At 42.8% G+C, this 16,505-nt stretch overlaps 1 protein-coding gene across 5 annotated transcripts in view; it reads left to right on the top strand.

Annotated features, from left to right (window-relative positions):
• The window catches only part of LARGE2 (LARGE xylosyl- and glucuronyltransferase 2), a 46,486-nt gene that overhangs the window by 913 nt on the left and 29,068 nt on the right, over positions 1 to 16,505 (top strand). For 2 of the 5 annotated variants that reach the window (XM_082224719.1, XM_082224727.1), the window contains exon 2: positions 11,816 to 11,984. The exons of 1 other annotated variant lie outside the window; for it this stretch is intronic. The gene's annotated coding sequence lies outside the window, so the exon portion shown is untranslated. Of the gene's footprint in view, positions 1 to 11,815; positions 11,985 to 15,478; positions 15,653 to 16,505 lie in introns of all 5 variants that reach the window. 2 more of the 5 variants (XM_082224720.1, XM_082224723.1) reach the window with 2 other exon arrangements.

Genomic DNA, 16,505 nt, shown 5'->3' with positions numbered 1-16,505 from the left:
ATATCGAGTCTTTCCCTGCAGTGGTAAATTTCTAATTCGAGATGTGTGAGAGCTCTGACCTGTTTGGAAGCTCTGCTGCCTAATTAATATTTGGATGAATATGTGGTTAATTGGTGGCAATGAAGGAAATGTATTCTCCATATCCTCAGAGAAGGTCATCTTCATATATTTTTATAGCTCACCTATTCAGAGGCTAAGCAGCCCCATGAGTCTGAGAGGCCATGATTCTAGGGAGCTTTTGTAATTGACATGAAATTTGAATCTGTGCAAAGTGAGCCCTATGCATGCTTTGGGTGGAAAAGGGGCATGATCCTCCAAAGAATGCATAGGGGAAATGGCCTTAAGATACTCCTGTGTCTTCTTGGAACTTTTGGTAGGTTAGGGTAATTCTTTTCAATGGGACCTGTCTCTTATTTTATTCCTACAACAATGTCTAGATTTGTGAGATAGTGGATGGTTCTAGTGTGGCACTCTAATCACTGCACCATATTGCCACTTCGGTCATAATATATAATGTTTAATATATTGGCTAACCATGGATAAGGGGCAAATCATATCCGAGAAAGATATATATAGCAAGCATGAGCTTTCTGAGCAAAAACCTCTGTCATGCAGCTAGTGAACTATTGTTAATCTCTTTTTTACATTCTGTGCTGCCATTTGGCCCTCAATAGTTTCCCAAGGTCCTCAACAATGCGATACAAATTGCAGTTAAAACACTAAAACAGCAGCATAAGAACAATTAACCCCCTCTTCAGATTTTTTTTTAGTGGTTGTCAAGCCAACAAGTAGGTTCTTGACTTTGAAAGCTAATATTACAATAAATGGGAAGATTTTAAATCTTTGTCTTGTTGCAGCTTGGTATTTGTGTATTTTATTTACTTTTATGCTGCCAATAAGCCTTTGTTTCCCCTTCATACACAGAGAGTGTCTGATGTAAGTACTTGTGCAGCCCAGTGCTGTGCCTGTCCTTTTGGGTTCAGTGAGACTCCCAATTACATAGGCATGGGATTGTGTTAGGCTTAATGTTCAAGTGCCTCAGAACTATTATCTTTATAAATCAAGCTGATGGTTTAAGAATTTCAGTCATAACACATACATTGGTTGCAGGGATGATTGTATGGGACCGGGTGGTGCTGTGGTCTAAACCACTGAGCCTCTTGGGTTTGCTGATCAGAAGGTTAGCGGTTCAAATCCCTGCGACAGGTTGAGCTCCCATTCCTCTGTCCCAGGTTCTGCCAACTTAGCACACCTTTCAAATAGGTACCACTGCGGCAGGAAGGTTAACGGCGTTTCCGTGTGCTCTGGTTTCCGTCATGGTGTTCCATTGTGGCAGAAGCGGTTTAGTCATGCTGGCCACCTGTCTGTGGACAAACGCTGGCTCCCTCGGCCTGAAAGCGAGATGAGCACCACAACCCCATAGTCGCCTTTGACTGGCCTTAAGCGTCCAGGGGTCCTTTACCTTTACATGATGCATGATTCAGTAAATAAAGTAAAAAACACAAGGCACCTTTACTCATAATCTTGAAAGCCTACCATATTGTCATGAACATAGTTTTGACAGAAATTTGCTGTGGCAATTTCAGAAGTACCTACTCGTTTCCTGTTAAGGTTGGACAGCCCTGTGAGCCAGATGGTTATTCCCAATTTACAGACAGACAACTTTTCCAAAGCCATCTAGTGAGCCTATATACTGAAGTAGAAACAGATTCTTATTCCCTTGCTAATTCTGGTAGCAATCATATGTTGGTGGAGGTTGGGAAAGAAAATCTGCTTGATGCTTCCAATAGAGGTAGCCTTGGTGTGAATCAATCCTATCTACTGCTGTTTAGCATCCTGAGGGAATTGAGCTGGTATGTGGCATTGTCTGGTGGGAGTGTATTCACATGCTGCTTATTGTCATGGTGCTTTGATTCCATCCTTTTGTCAACTGCAGCAGGGGGCCAATACAGTGAATATATGAATAACTGGACTCCAGATCCCTTTCTTTCTCTTTCTCTTTCTCTTTCTCTTTCTCTTTCTCTTTCTCTTTCTCTTTTTCTCTTTCTCCAAAGGGTGCCTTTGCAGGGCAGACAAATAAGGTTGGTTGGCTGGTTAGTAACATTCTTTGCACTTGGGGAGGGGGATGCAGTATTACTGTTGTTGACACTTGCCAGATGTTCTCCCCAAATCCTGGCAAAAGGCTTTAGGCTGCAAACCCAGGCATACTTACCTGGGAAGAAGCTCCTCTGATTGTATTTGGTTTTTAAGGGTTGAATGAAGGATGGGGTAGGCATATAAGCCTTACTGCCAGCTCTGCCTATTCCCATTAGCAAAGGATTTAGAAGAGCTTTGTTCTCCAGTACAGTTGATGTTCCAGTAGTGCTAAACATACTTATGGAAAGTTTAGGAGTGCAGCTCACCCGCCACCACCCACAACTGTGTCCCGGTTTCTTAATGCTGGAGTAAGGTAATGCAAAGTAGGAGCCAGTAGATGCAGGCAAGCTTATGTGTGCATGAAAGTTTAATTAGTTGAACATACTTCTGCTGGGGGGGAGGGGCAAGAGGTGTGGGGAAGGGAAAAAATATGCTGTTTGCTAGGAGGGAAAGAAGCTGAAGGGAGTAATTGGGTCGGAGGGGGGGACTGGAGGCCTGAAGGGGTATGCAGTTGATCACAGATAATTAATGGCAAAGGTCAGCAGGGAGTTTGGCCACCTGACCTCCACATGGCATAACCAATTGCCCAGAGAAGGGAGAGAAGAAGCTAAATGTGAGTCATGTTGGGATTTGCTGGCAGAGTTTGAAATATTGCTCCTTGAATTTTGTTGCTGTGCTTTGTGACAGAGTGGAGGGAGAGTGAAGGACCTTTGTACTTGAGCTGCTATATTTCAAAAAGTGAAAATTCGAACAGAAAAGTTGTTGAACTTTTCTTTTGCAAAATCTCAAAGAAATGAGCTATTTCTGAGGGAAACCTGCAAAAACAACACTGCTGACACTGGACACTGCTTGCGGCTGCAGTATTCCAGATATGCCCTGGAAATTCCGGACGTATGGCAACCCTAATTCACAGTCCTCTGCCATGTGCATATACCTACAAGCCATCTTTTCAATACCAAAGCTACAATCATTCCACTTGGTAAAATATAAAGCCTAAGTATCAGCATTGGCTTGGGTATCCCCCCCCCTTTTTTTTTTTTTGCTTTCATAGCCTACGAATATTATCCATTCAGGTTGCAAATATGGTGTGAGTCCCACAGTGATTTTAAAAATGCATGCAGCACCTCCCAATTTTGATAATATATTTAACAGGATTTATATACCGCTTGATTGCAGGAAAATCTCTAAGCGGTTTACAGAAATATATAATAAAACCTGATCTCAGTGCATCTGCCTGTGTCAACCAGAAGGTTGGTGGTTCAAACCCACCCTAAGATGGTTGTGGGCTGGATTCCTGCACTGAAGGGGATTGACCCCTGGGGTCACTTCCAACACTACAGTTCTATGATGCCATCTTAAAATTATTGATTAAAAACAGTTAAAAAGAGGTATCTTAAGATTATTAAAGTAAATGCTGCCACACTAAAATACTGATTTCTTATAAGCGAGTATTATGTAGTACCAGTTTCACAAACTGAAGTGGTTGAGTGGGGTAAGGCAAGTAAAAAGGTCCTAACTACTAAGTGTTTTCCAGATCAAGCACAAGGGAAGCTCCACATAGAGTGCACTGCAGTAATCCAAACTTGAAGTCACCAGTGCCTGAACTACTGTGGTCAGGTTCTCTGATCCAGGAATGAATGTGGCTGTCACAAGGTTACACTGGTAAAAGGGGCTTCTAGCCACTGAGGCTACCCTGGGCCTCCAGTGACAGAGCTGGATCAAGAAACACCCCCCAACTGAAAACTGTTCCTTTGGGGACAGTGCAAAACTGTCCAGGGAAAGCAGTTGACCAATTTCTTGGATGCAGGAGCCACTCACCCATAGTGCCTCTGTCTTGCCAAAATTAAAGCTAAGCTTATTTTCCTTCCTCCATCTCACCACTCCACCCAAGCCACCTGCCCAGGGCCCACACAGCTTCATTCAGATGTTACAGAGAAATGAAACTGAGTGTAGTTAGCATTCTGATAGCATCTTGCTCCCAATGATCACCCCCAGAGGCTTCGTGTAGCATTAAATAGCTCTGGAGATAGAATAGTGCTCTGCAGCACCCCATAGCGTAACCACCAGGGGGCTGAAAAGCACTCTTCCAGTGCTGTACCCTCTTGATTCAGTCTCTTGGCTTGCAAGATCAAGAAGCAGGAACAAGGTTGTGCTCTCCTTGTTCCCTTCTCTGTGAAGGTCATCCATCATGTCAGCCGTGGTCAACTCAGTCCCATGGCCTGGCCTGAATGCAGATTGGAGTGGAACTAAATAATCTGTGATAATGAGGGCATTGAGTGTGGATAAATATGGAAAATGCATTCAGTGCTTCTGATCCCTATGAACCACATTTCTGCTTTTGCACTTTAAGTTTAATGAATGAACAGAATGAACAGTGTCCCTGACTTCAGTTACACTCTGTTCTTCCATTAATTTTTTTCTGGAAACATAGGACCTAAAGCCAGTATAACCTTAAAATGTTATCTGAACTTGGCAGAAGATGAAAGGCATAAGGCGCAGCCTTTTAGAGACTCTCTTTGTTTGCTGGAGCTGGAAAATATTCCAGCGGGGCCTGCAGAGAACTCTAAAAGCAGAGAGCAGAGGAAGTAGAGAAGCAGCCTCCTTACTAGTCTTATTAATGCTTTAATTGAAATATGTTCTTGGGAGTGTTGAGGCTGCAAAGGACTGTAAATTCCAGTCTCTTTGCTTTTGGCACCTGTTCTGGGGTATATTTTCTTAGCATTTGGAGTTAAATGCCGGCAGAATCTGAACTGAAGCAGAATCCTTGTTGGAGAAGCACACTTTCCCTGGATGTAATCACGTGGAGACTCTGGGTTTAAGAAAACAAAGTGAATATTTATTACTGGAAATACGTGTCGATAGCCAAATAGAATGGGAATCTTTCCTAAGGTTGAGATGTGATGAGCCATGCTTGCTCTTGCGTCTCAAGAGAAGAGAGATCCAAAATATGTCTGCTGGGAAGATATGTCAAGAGGAAAACATGAAGAAGAAAAGGAGGGAATAATAAGTAAGGTCAGCAACTGACTAGGGCTGCCATGTGTCCTCTTTTCCAGGACATGTCCTCTTTTTCAGAGGTAAAAATGCTGTCCAGGTGGATTTTTTAAATTTGCCAAAATGTCTCTGGCTATAGTTTCTGGAGGAGATACAAATATAACTGGTGGTTAAAGACTTGCTTCTATAGCTTCTATACAGCTTCTATAGCCTACATACTGTATAAAATGAGAGTCATCATTGCGTCCTCTTTTTTGCTCTTCAGAATATGGCAACCCTACCTAAGAGTATCCATCTAGCTCTGAAGGAAGATGAACACAAGGACAGTCTAGGAAGTTTGGAGGTTCCTCTCTCTCTGCCCTTTCTCAAGCAGATACACCAGCCCACAGTGCAAGCTGAGTTGCACCTCGACACTCCCAGCATATTCCATACCACTCTAAGCTACTCATCCAAGTGTGTTACTGTTCATGTTTAGCCTGGTAATGAAAGCTGAAAGTCCTTGGAAAGCCTTTTGCCAGTCTTCAAGAACTGCCTGAAGAGTGGTCTCAGTGCAGGGGACCTGAGATTCTGCATTCATCTTTGCATCACAGAAGGCACCCCAAGGCCAGGAGGGGCTCTGCAGCTCCCATTAATTTTCTACCCTTCAGTACAGCTTGCTTTACTGCTAGCAACTTGTGTTTCAGCTGGAGTTATCTCTTTCTGAGTGGGGCTGTTACAAGGGACTTGTTGGAGGGCTTGATCTGAGGGTTGCATTTCCTTTTACAGTACTTGTAATGTTTGGTCCATTGTGCAGAGCTGTTTAAATTAAGCATCCGCTCCTCTTTATTTCGAAAAAGATCAACCCCACTGCAAATGCTGATGGTATAACAAAGGATTTCTCTAAGCTCTTGAAATAAGTATTTTCCCTAGAGGCAGAACCTTCACAAAAGCCTCTTCCCAGCCCCTTATTTGCCAAGGCAATCCCACAACTGGGTTGAGAGGTGGGCTTGTAGTGGAGAAGGGAGGACGTTAGTGCTTAACCTGCCTTCCCTAACCTGGTGTCCTTCAGCCATTTTGGACTGCAACTCCCATTGATCTCCAGCCAGCACAGCTTCGGAGGCTGGGCCTGATGGGAGTTATAGTCCATGGCGAAGGCACCAGGCTGGGGAAGGCTGGGTTAATAATTTCCATGCTGACCGATTCTCCTCATAAATGCTATTCTCCATGCTGAGGGGAAAGGAGTAAAACCCCGGAAGATGTTTTCAAGGGAGAGTTGGCAGCCATGAGTTGGGTTAAGCACCCCCTTCCACCTACCTGCCCCCTCCTGCAAATGTGCCTTCTAACGTTAGCATTTTGAGGCAGCCTCAAATGCAGCTTCAAGTGAAACTGCTTGTTCAAGCTGCCTACTTTTGTCTCCTCTCCCCCACTGGATAGGGTGCTGGGGTGAGTAGGGGAATGAAAATTCTCTTTGTCAACTTCCTTTCATTCAGGGGTCTCAGGATCCATGCCCATATATCTGTGATAGATTATATTATCATTAATAATGCATTGGCAGTTGTTGATATAGGCTCCTTGCAAAAGATAAAACAGGTCCTTGAACCTCGCAAGCTTAAAATTCAAGGAACAGACAGTGCAAGAATTGTGGAAGAATTGTACTAGCCCTAGTCTTCTCGAATTGAGTTTGGTAAGAGACTCATTTGCAGTAACTATTAGGGGATTCACTGAAGGACAGTGCTTGCCAATTCGGCCGTGACTCATGCTTCATGGCAACCTAAGCCAGTTGGCATTAGTGCAAGGTTCTCAGAATAGAAAGTGTTATCACTAGTGATCTACCAAAAAAACCCAGTGTAGACCCTGGATTTTCATTTAGGCTAAATCCAGTTCTTATGGCTTGACAACATTATTTTATGTTCTGTTGATTCCAGCTGATAATGGTTAAGATCAGACAATTATAATGTGAGTCCAGTTAAGATAGCAAAACATACATGTAAATTCTAACCTACCGGTACCTGTATTGTATTTTGCCACAGCAATTGGGCTACCATAAGAAGAAAAATATTGTAAGTTGCTGTGTTTAAAGGTAAAGGGACCCCTGACCATTAGGTCCAGCTGTGACCGACTCTGGGGTTGCGGCACTCATCTCGCTTTATTGGCCGAGGGAGCCGGCGTACAGCTTTCGGGTCATGTGGCCAGCATGACTAAGCCGCTTCTGGCGAACCAGAGCAGCGCACGGAAACGCCGTTTACCTTCCCGCTGGAGCGGTACCTAGATCAATGCAAAAAGGCTTCTCCTGCCTCTCCTATTCCTCGTTGTCAGGCTGACTTCATTATAGGGTGGGGAGGGGGGATCACCCCAGGCACTGCAGGCCATCCTCCTGTGGTTCCTCAAAGAGGCCCCATCTGGTTGCAGAGACCTCTTTCAGAGCTCTGAAAGAAGTGGTCTCCATCTTGATCTAGACCGGAAGTGACAAGACACTGTCAAGCATGATGCCCCATACCAATAACGTCCAATGTATTAAACATCATAAGGAATTGAGGTGTGTACCTCAGTGTGCTTTGGACCTCAGGTCACCGACCCACAGGGCAAGCATAGAATTGTATCCAGCCTGACAACTGGCTTGGGCACAACATACTGTAAAGCACACCTCATTTCCTAATACATTTTTACCTATACAGTGGTACCTTGCAAGACGAAAAACTCACAAGACGAAAGAGTTTTTCGTTTTTTGAGTTGCTTCGCAAGATGAATTTCCCTATGGGCTTGCTTCGCAAGACGAAAACGAAAACATTAATTGATTTTCAATGCATTCCTATGGGAAACCGTGCTTCGCAAGACGAAAAAACTCGCAGAACGAATTAATTTCGTCTTGCAAGGCACCACTGTATTGGCTGCTATTGGCCTGAGGCACCTTGCTTGAGCACGACTTGAACCCAAACAAAGTACTGGGCTGGGTGTGACTATGTGATAGCAGGTTATGATAATGACTGTTAAACAACAACATACTGTACAGTCATACCTTGGTTCTCAAACGCCTTGTGACTCAAATGTTTTGGCTCCCGAACGCCACAAACCCAGAAGTGAGTGTTCCGGTTTGCGAATGTTCTTTGGAACCCAAACATCTGATGCTGCTTCCGTGGCTTCCGATTGAATGCAGGAAGCTCCTGCAGCCAATCGAAAGCCACACCTTGGTTTTTGAACATTTTCAGAAGTCGAATGGACTTCCAGCACGGATTCTGTTCAAGAACCAAGGTACGACTGTATGTCGATGCTGGTATAGTGAAGGAAATTTACAATACGTATTTGGGTTAAAAGCATTAGAGAGGTTTTTCTTCATGAGTGTTGTACTAAAGGTACAAATGCTCCTGTTAAATATTTTAAAATCATTTCCTCCTTTAGGAAGAAGAGAAGATATATAATAAAAATAAATCAAATAAGGGGACCTATTTGACCTTAAGGGAACCTATTTGACCTTATAGAAATTGAGATACTGCAGCCTCAGTGCCTGTTAGTTTTCAACTGTTTCTATTTTCAGGCACTTCCAGTAGCAACTTGTGACGGAGAATAGCCTCATTTTGCATCAAACTGGACATTGCAGCTATTAGTATGTTGCTACTTCTGCTAGCTTAAATGTTATCCTAAAAATGATTTATTTTATCTCAGCCTTATTTTTACTAGACTATATTGGATGCTGTGTGTTGTGAACTGCCTCTGTAAAATTTGTGTTCCACTGATTCCTTTAACACTTTTATTGTGTGATGCTGCTTCCAGTACTTCCCAAAGGCATCACCTTTTATATTGGGTTTCTTTCCTGTACTGCTGCTGAGCTTGCATTCCGACTTGAGCAATCCAGCTATGGGGTTAGAGCTTTTCTAAACCTAAAATGCCAAAACACACAAGTTTACCGTAACGTTTTGCTGTTCCTGCAGTTTCCAGGTGAATGGTGCAATTGTTTGATTTTTTTCCAAAGAGCACACTTAGTTGTTCAAGCCCTGGCAGGTTGTGTCATCTTCTCTTACACAGCAGCCTAACAGGAAAGTGGCTATTTAGTCAGGCTGTGGGGTTTTCTGCATGTAATAGCTAAAATGCTAAGCAAATGGTTCATAGAGTCAAGAAACTGATGTGAAGAATTTCATTTTAAAATCTTACATCCATGTTTTTAGAAAGATAATTATTGGGGTGGTATTAAATATACACAAGGGTAATCCTCCCACTGGAAGCTTTCTAGCTAGAATACGACTGTGTATTCAAAGTAATTGTCATGGTGGAAATGAGTAAATGCAATGCTCCTCACAAAATGTCTGTTCCCTGTTCTTCTGTGTCCTACCCAGTTTGGACTGACTGTGATGCCTTAGCAAGTAAATTCCTGTTGGTATTGGCAGCATTTGCAGCAAATGTTATAATTTGAGCTTGTATAAATGCTTAATAACTTCTTCAAGTGGGAATATGCACTGTGCTTGACAAACCTGTTCTGAGAACAGGAATTAAATCTTCTTGCTAGGCAGAGATTTCAGCTTGAAGACAAAGAATTCTCTGGTAACGGTGTGCATGTGGAAGCTGGCGAAGAAGGATGGCTTACTAACATACTGTTTTGTGCCTCTTGTAAATATTTTCTCTTCATTATTTTCTTTTGCATTTACCGTGCCTCAGCAAAACGTTGAGTGTTTTAGAGCAGCCATTTCCCACAGTGCTGCTGGGTGCATCTGTGGACATAGAATTGTAGAGTTGGAAGGGACCCTGAGAATCACCTAGTGCAATCCCCTGCAATGCAGGAATACGCAGCTGTCCCATATGGGGATCGAACCTGCAACCTTGCCGTTATCAGCACCATGTGTATGGGGCTAGAAACATTTGGTTTGTTTTTATTTTAGGCAGCTTCTGGCAGCCTAAAAATGTGTGTGCGGTGGCATTAATCACACTTCTTTTCATGTTCCGCCTGGTTGTCTCAGTACTATTTATTTTAATCCCGGACATTTCTTGCCACATTTGCTATCACACATAACAAAGTTAAACACCGAAGCAATGAGTACGGCTGTTCACAAAAGGGCACACTTACCTGCCACTTGAAACGATAACAGCGGGACACTTATTAGCAAGCACATTTGAGAGAGAGAGAGTGAGAGAGTGCACTGGCTTTCCAATTCAAAGTATAATCTTGCAATGGCAATAACGTTCCTTGTGAGCTCTGTCAAGACATTTCAGAAACGTTGCAGAACTCGTGCTATTTTAATGTAGTACAAAAGCTTAGAAGAAGAGCCTTCAGGTGACTACCAAGAAAGGTTTAGAGATACTGGATTTCTATTATAATGACAAAATAACATATGACCTACAAGCCTACCTGAGAGTTGCCACCCTTTCTATATGACAATTCAGAAAAATACAAATTACCCAAGGTGTGTAAGCTGCTGGGTCAAAGGAAGAACTCCTTTCAGAGCCTGACCTTGGAATCCTAAAAGTCATAATAGCATGAATTCTTTTCAAACTGCATTCAAAACCAATTCCCACTAAGAAATCAAAGGTGATACCTTTTCCTGTTAAAATTATCTCTAATGAGCCCAGGGCTCAGGTTTGATGGTTAAATTTCACATATCTCCTACTGGGCAAGATACTTGCAGCATATCCTATCCTATACAATACATTAGAAATACAATTCTGTTGTGTTCAGTGGGCCTTTGGCTGGGATCTCATACATACTTCCCTGGGTGTAAGGCCCATTCAGCACAATGAGACTCACTTCTGAGTAGAAATAGGATTGCACTGTTACGCTGACAAGTCTCCCATTGACATTCACTCCCTTGGCAGCTGGCTCTTCAAGGGGGGAAACCAAAATATGGGCATCCTATCCCATTCTGCTGGTAGTGTAATTTTACAATATACAGTGGTACCTCGGGTTAAGAACTTAATTCGTTCTGGAGGTCCGTTCTTAACCTGAAACTGTTCTTAACCTGAGGTACCATGTTAGCTGATGGGGCCTCCCACTGCCACCGTGCAATTTCTGTTCTCATCCTGAAGCAAAGTTCTTAACCTGAGGTACTATTTCTGGGTTAGTGGAGTCTCTAACCTGAAGCATCTGCAACCTGAAGCGTCTGTAACCCAAGGTACCACTGTAGTTGTAAAACTAGTGTGAGCCATCACAGCAATGTTCATTTTCTGTCATAGCACCGACCTCTTTTAATGTGCTGCAAGTTTGATTAGTTTCTCTCTGAAACGTAACAAAATATGGGCTGAATGGGGGCCTTGTGCTACCCTTCTTCTTACAGTGAGGTTGCTAAAACCTCTGTTGCCCATAGGAGCAATATTTTCGGTCAAAATTTCCACCTGCTGGAAAGCTGGGGCTCCCATGTACCAAAATTAACACAATTCCCTAGACGTACTGACATGACATACTGGGGTCATGTGAATCAATCCTGAGTAGCAAATGTTTCGTTTATTTTTCTGATGGCAGCTTGAGCTTCCTATTGTGATAAAACATTGCATTCTTTTTCATTGTCTCTTTATTATGAGCACTGTCCTGCTTTATGGTATGGCAGTATAGAAATAGTTGTATAAATACAACTGAGGTGCAGTTCTGAGTACCAAATAATTTGAATGTAGATAATCTTCTACACTGAAGTAACAGGTAGCCCCTTAAGGGGCTGGGAGAAGGTAAAAAGGGGAGGTATATGTATCACCTGTACTTTGACCCTTTTTCAGCCTCTCTGTGCTGTTTCAGGTGCTCTTGAACAATGGACATTGACTCTTCTTCTGGAGCTCATTTATCCTGGTGACTGTGGGCCCGTGTCTACTCTCCACTATCTATAGATGGACAAGAACCCTCGCAGCAGTTCATCCACTTTGTTGGTCTCCTTTGCACCCCAGCCACTGTGGTGTGTATTGTCAAGGTTGGTTTTTCATTCTCATACAGGATAAAAAAAGGTTACAGTGGTACCTTGGAAGTTGAATGGAATCTGTTCCGGAAGTCTGTTCAACTTCCAAAGTGTTCGGAAACCAAGGTGTGGCTTCCAATTGGCTGAAGGAAGCTCCTGCAGCCAGTTGGAAGCCCCGTCAGACGTTTGGGTTCCAAAGAACGTTCGCAAACCAGAACACTCACTTCTGGGTTTGTGGTGTTCGGGAGCCAAAACATTCAACTTGCAAGGCGTTCAGGATCCAAGGTACGACTGTATTTGGTGTTATGCTATAGAGATGGGAGGGGGATGAGCTTTTTCACTGCTTGCTGGAGCTCTCAGTTCTAGGAACACGTATTCTTTTTGCTTGAATAATACTAGAGGCCTGCTGTGATCAGTGATCAGATTGAATATGCATGATAACATATGTGCCATTTTAGAAAGAGTGGCAACTACAGGCTGTTCCTTTCTTTTTTGCCCTCTGGGGCTGTGGTGATCAAAGAGTTAACTCTGACCCTCCCCTGTACTGGCCTGGCTATTGTGCATCCTTTGCACAAAAGCCTTTCAGCTGCAAATTCCATTCTTGACTGGATGCAGCTGTTGGCCTCTGGGCTGCCTCTCTTGGGATGCAAGATGTAGAAGCCCTGGTCAAGCATGGGGACCTGCAAGGATCTGGTGCTTGTCCCTTTTAGGTGTGGAAAGTGTGTGATTTGTGCAGCTGTCTACTGCATGCAATGTGAATAATTCATTTCTCCTTCTCTTTGCTGTTGCCTGTTCTTCTTAGGTGCCTCCTTACCTCTCATTAGCGCAGGGCCTGGTATGTCAGCTGGAGGCAGGCTTGGTTTTTCCTGAGCCTTGATGGGATTTGTCAAGACCATTCCCTTTTCTTCCTGTTTATTGAACTTTGAAATAAAAGGGATGGCAAGAAGAAAGGAAAGTAAGAGCTGGATTGACCCTGAGAGAGAGAGATGTTGAAGACATTCTGATCCCCTTATTATTCCACAAGAGCTGAAGTGGGGGAAGTGGTCAAAATTGGTGGCAAAACCCTTTCCTTTAAGAAGGCAAGGCCTCTGCTCTGGAACTGGGTGACATGGGTGGTTTTTTTAAGGTTTCCGCCTGGATTTTCTGTAATGCTTGTGAAAACTGCTGAGTGATGCTCTGATTCTGACCTTGTGGACTCAAAGTTGTCTTGAGGCACAGACTACTGTAATTATTTCTGGCAAGAGCTAGAAATGTGGAGTACTAAGAGCAGTGTGTGTGTTTTCTGACAGGGGAAAGAGAACAAAGTGCGAAGCCCCTAATGGATTTTGAATTGCCACTATTTTCATTACTTCATTTGAATGGGTGTTGGTGCCCTTTCTTGCCTGTAACATAAAAGCCCTCCTGTCCTTTTCAGCTAGGCACAGAGTCCTTATGTCTGCCACTGAGGGTTATTCTACACAGAACTCAGTAAGAGATCTCTTCCCCTCACCAACAATTTGCCTTCTGTGCAGCACACCTTCACCTCAGGAACCTCACTTGGTTAGCACAGCAGTGCAGGTGAATTGTTATCACAGAAGGCAACTTGGCTTACACACAAAGCAGAGCCTAGGGGACTCTGCAGACCTCCCTCCAGTGCTGTCTGATCAGATCTTTCCGCCATTCTAATTCAGCCCCACCTTTCATTCCAAACATATTCTGCATGGGAAATGGGGGTCGAGGAAGGGAGTGTTAAAAGGGAGTTTTTAAATGGCAGTTGGTGAGCTTTTTATTTTTATTCTCTGCTAGGGAACATTAGGAAACCATAACAGCCTATTTAGAAGTAGGATGACCTGTCCAAAATCTTTTCAGTGCCTCCACTAAAATAATTGGCATTTTAAGTGTGTCACACTGTACTTCTTGTGTTTCCTAGTCATTTGATTCCACTGTCCACTGTATTTTTCTCTGCATGGGCTATCTGAGGATAACACTTCATGTGTTAGATAGACTTTACACCATGAAAGGTGGTTTTATTTGGGGGGGGGGATTCACCATGAATTTGCTAGTCTTTAAGGTGCCACAAGACTTTGTAATGGTTTAATTTACAGAGCTTTTAAAAGTGCTTAATGAGCATTTATGCTTTTAGTGCCCTATTTGGATCTCCATAGTCTCCTATTCTTGGAGAGCAGACTACTCATGTGTCCAGGGCAGAATAGATGCAAAAAGAGTTTTAACTAGCCTTGAAAGATCCATCTCTACTTAATCCTTTCCAAGCACCTAGTTCTCTAAATATTAGAAATCTAATGTCAAGCATGCTATCAAAGGTTTTAATAGAGCCATTCAAAATGCACATTCTTGGCTGGGGTGAAAGGAATTTTTTGTGGAAGCATTAGGAACCTTCTGCTCTTATGGAAGTTAAATATTTCCGAACAGGTAGAATGTAAAATTGGGACCATCTTGGATGAAAGAATAGTAAATGCTTTTGCTTGTTAAACAGATGAGTCTAGTATGTTATAATAGTGGTGTGTTATATTACTAGTCCAGATCCAGCATGTCATAGTCCCAGTATTGAAGGCAAATATAAGCAAGCCCATTGTGGTGCTCATTTCCCATTTTTTTTGTGCATTTGGTGTAGATAAAAAGCAAGAAGAATGCTGACCTCTCACTCTGCATAAGTGCGCCATCTCCCTATCAAAAGAAACTGCTAGAAAGAATGCACACAGATTGGGGAAGTGTGTCTTAAATGAACCTGCAGAGGATGACTGTTTACTAAGCAATTTCTATATCACCCATCCCACACTCAGGGCATCTAACAGCAATGACAATAACAGAACGTTTATATGCAACAGAAACAAACTCTTACAAAATGCCGTTTCACCTAATAAAATGCAGCAAAGAATAAGAGCTTGCTGACAAAACAACAACCCAAGCTGTAATCTCATTTATTTGGACTTCTTTTTTTATGATTCATCCTTTAGAGCACAAGAGCAATTCACTTACCGTTCACGAGTCTCCATTTCAGTAAAGAATCTCTCTTCATGGAGAACCTTGCATTAGTTGACCACACAGAGGGACGTCCGTTTACTAGTTTGCAGTTCAGTCCTTTTATGCATTTAGAAGTGCTGTGTTCAATGGGACTCATGCCTAGGAAACTCTGTGTGGGATTGCACCCTTGATCATGTGAGACCTATGCAGTTACAGGCCAGATAAGGCCCACGCAGGCCTTGGGGCTATTGATCAGTATGAGGGGGCACTGGAGCGCTTTCCTTTTTATAGAGAGCTTTCCGTTTCAAATCTCATTGAAGGAAGAAGAGATTCTCTTCCTCAGCATGGGTTTGTTTCCCCATTTGTTTCACAGCCTAACCTCTGGGCTTGACAGTCCTGTCCGGAATAAATCAGCTCAGCAGGTTGTAAAATGCATAGGCCACTCAGTTGTGGTTTGTGATTCCATCAACACTTAATTTGGATTTATGATCTTCTTTGCTTTCTGCTATTAATTCCCCACTCCTCCATTCTCTCTATTTCTTGTTCAGCAACATGCCCCTGTGGTTGTCTGTGAGGACTGTCCAGCGTCAGGGAATGAGCTCTTTGTGCTGCAAGCAGGGATAAATTGGAAGAGTTTCTTTCTGGCATACTAGCTCCCCAATGCGCAAAGACCTCCATCCCACCGTACTACAAAAGTTGCAATTCCATGCATGTGGATTATGGTATGTGTAACTGGGAGATACCGGAGAATCTTGTATTTTCCTCCCAGCTCTAATTGGGTTTGTGTAGATACAGGTAGAAATAGGAAGGAATAGAATGCAAAAGGATTGCAGTGTAAAGCAACAGAGTCTGACTTTATACACACACCATACATTCAAAGCACATTTCCCCACCGCAAAGAATCCTGGGAACTGTAGCTTACTCCCTCACAGAGCTACAGTTCCCAGAATCCTTAAGCTACAGTTCCCAGGATTCTTTGGGGTAGAGTTTTTTACATGTGCCTTAAATTTATGGTGTTTGGGTTGCCTTTGGGTTGTTAAATTCCCCCTTTCCTTTGTGGATTGGGGTCATATTGCCCTAGTCATATGCACCTGCTGCCCCCAACTTGCACATACTACTCTAACACTGCCATTAAGCTTCTCCTTGCCAACAACCCCCTTGGAAAAAAACAACAACAACACCCCATCAACTTTTGCAAAAACTCTGAGAACAATGCAATAGAATGAGGAAGCCTGTGAAAAATTGTAACATTTTTATTATGAATATTATGAATATGGAGTGAGTCTTAGTCCTCTTGTGGACTACTTGTCACTGAGCTATTCTTATTATTCTTTTAAGTTCATATTCTGCTTTGACAAAAGTCCTCAAGGTGGCTTACAATTTGAAAATCTAATCAACCATCCATGGATGCATTCAAATGTAAGTAAGCAAACAATAAACAATGAAATTCATTAATGCAATACTTTATTTTAAATACATTAAAATAAATATATATATTTTTAATCGGTCGATGTCATAACCTGTTATAATCTATTTGCTCTTCCTTTCTAACTAACCAGACACTGCAGAACTCAG

Source organism: Podarcis vaucheri (assembly GCF_965113315.1).
Source record: "Podarcis vaucheri genome assembly, chromosome: 1".
In the NCBI taxonomy this organism is placed as follows: domain Eukaryota; kingdom Metazoa; phylum Chordata; class Lepidosauria; order Squamata; family Lacertidae; genus Podarcis; species Podarcis vaucheri.
Note: the sequence above shows the minus strand (reverse complement) of the source record. Positions and strands in the feature narration are given on the sequence as shown.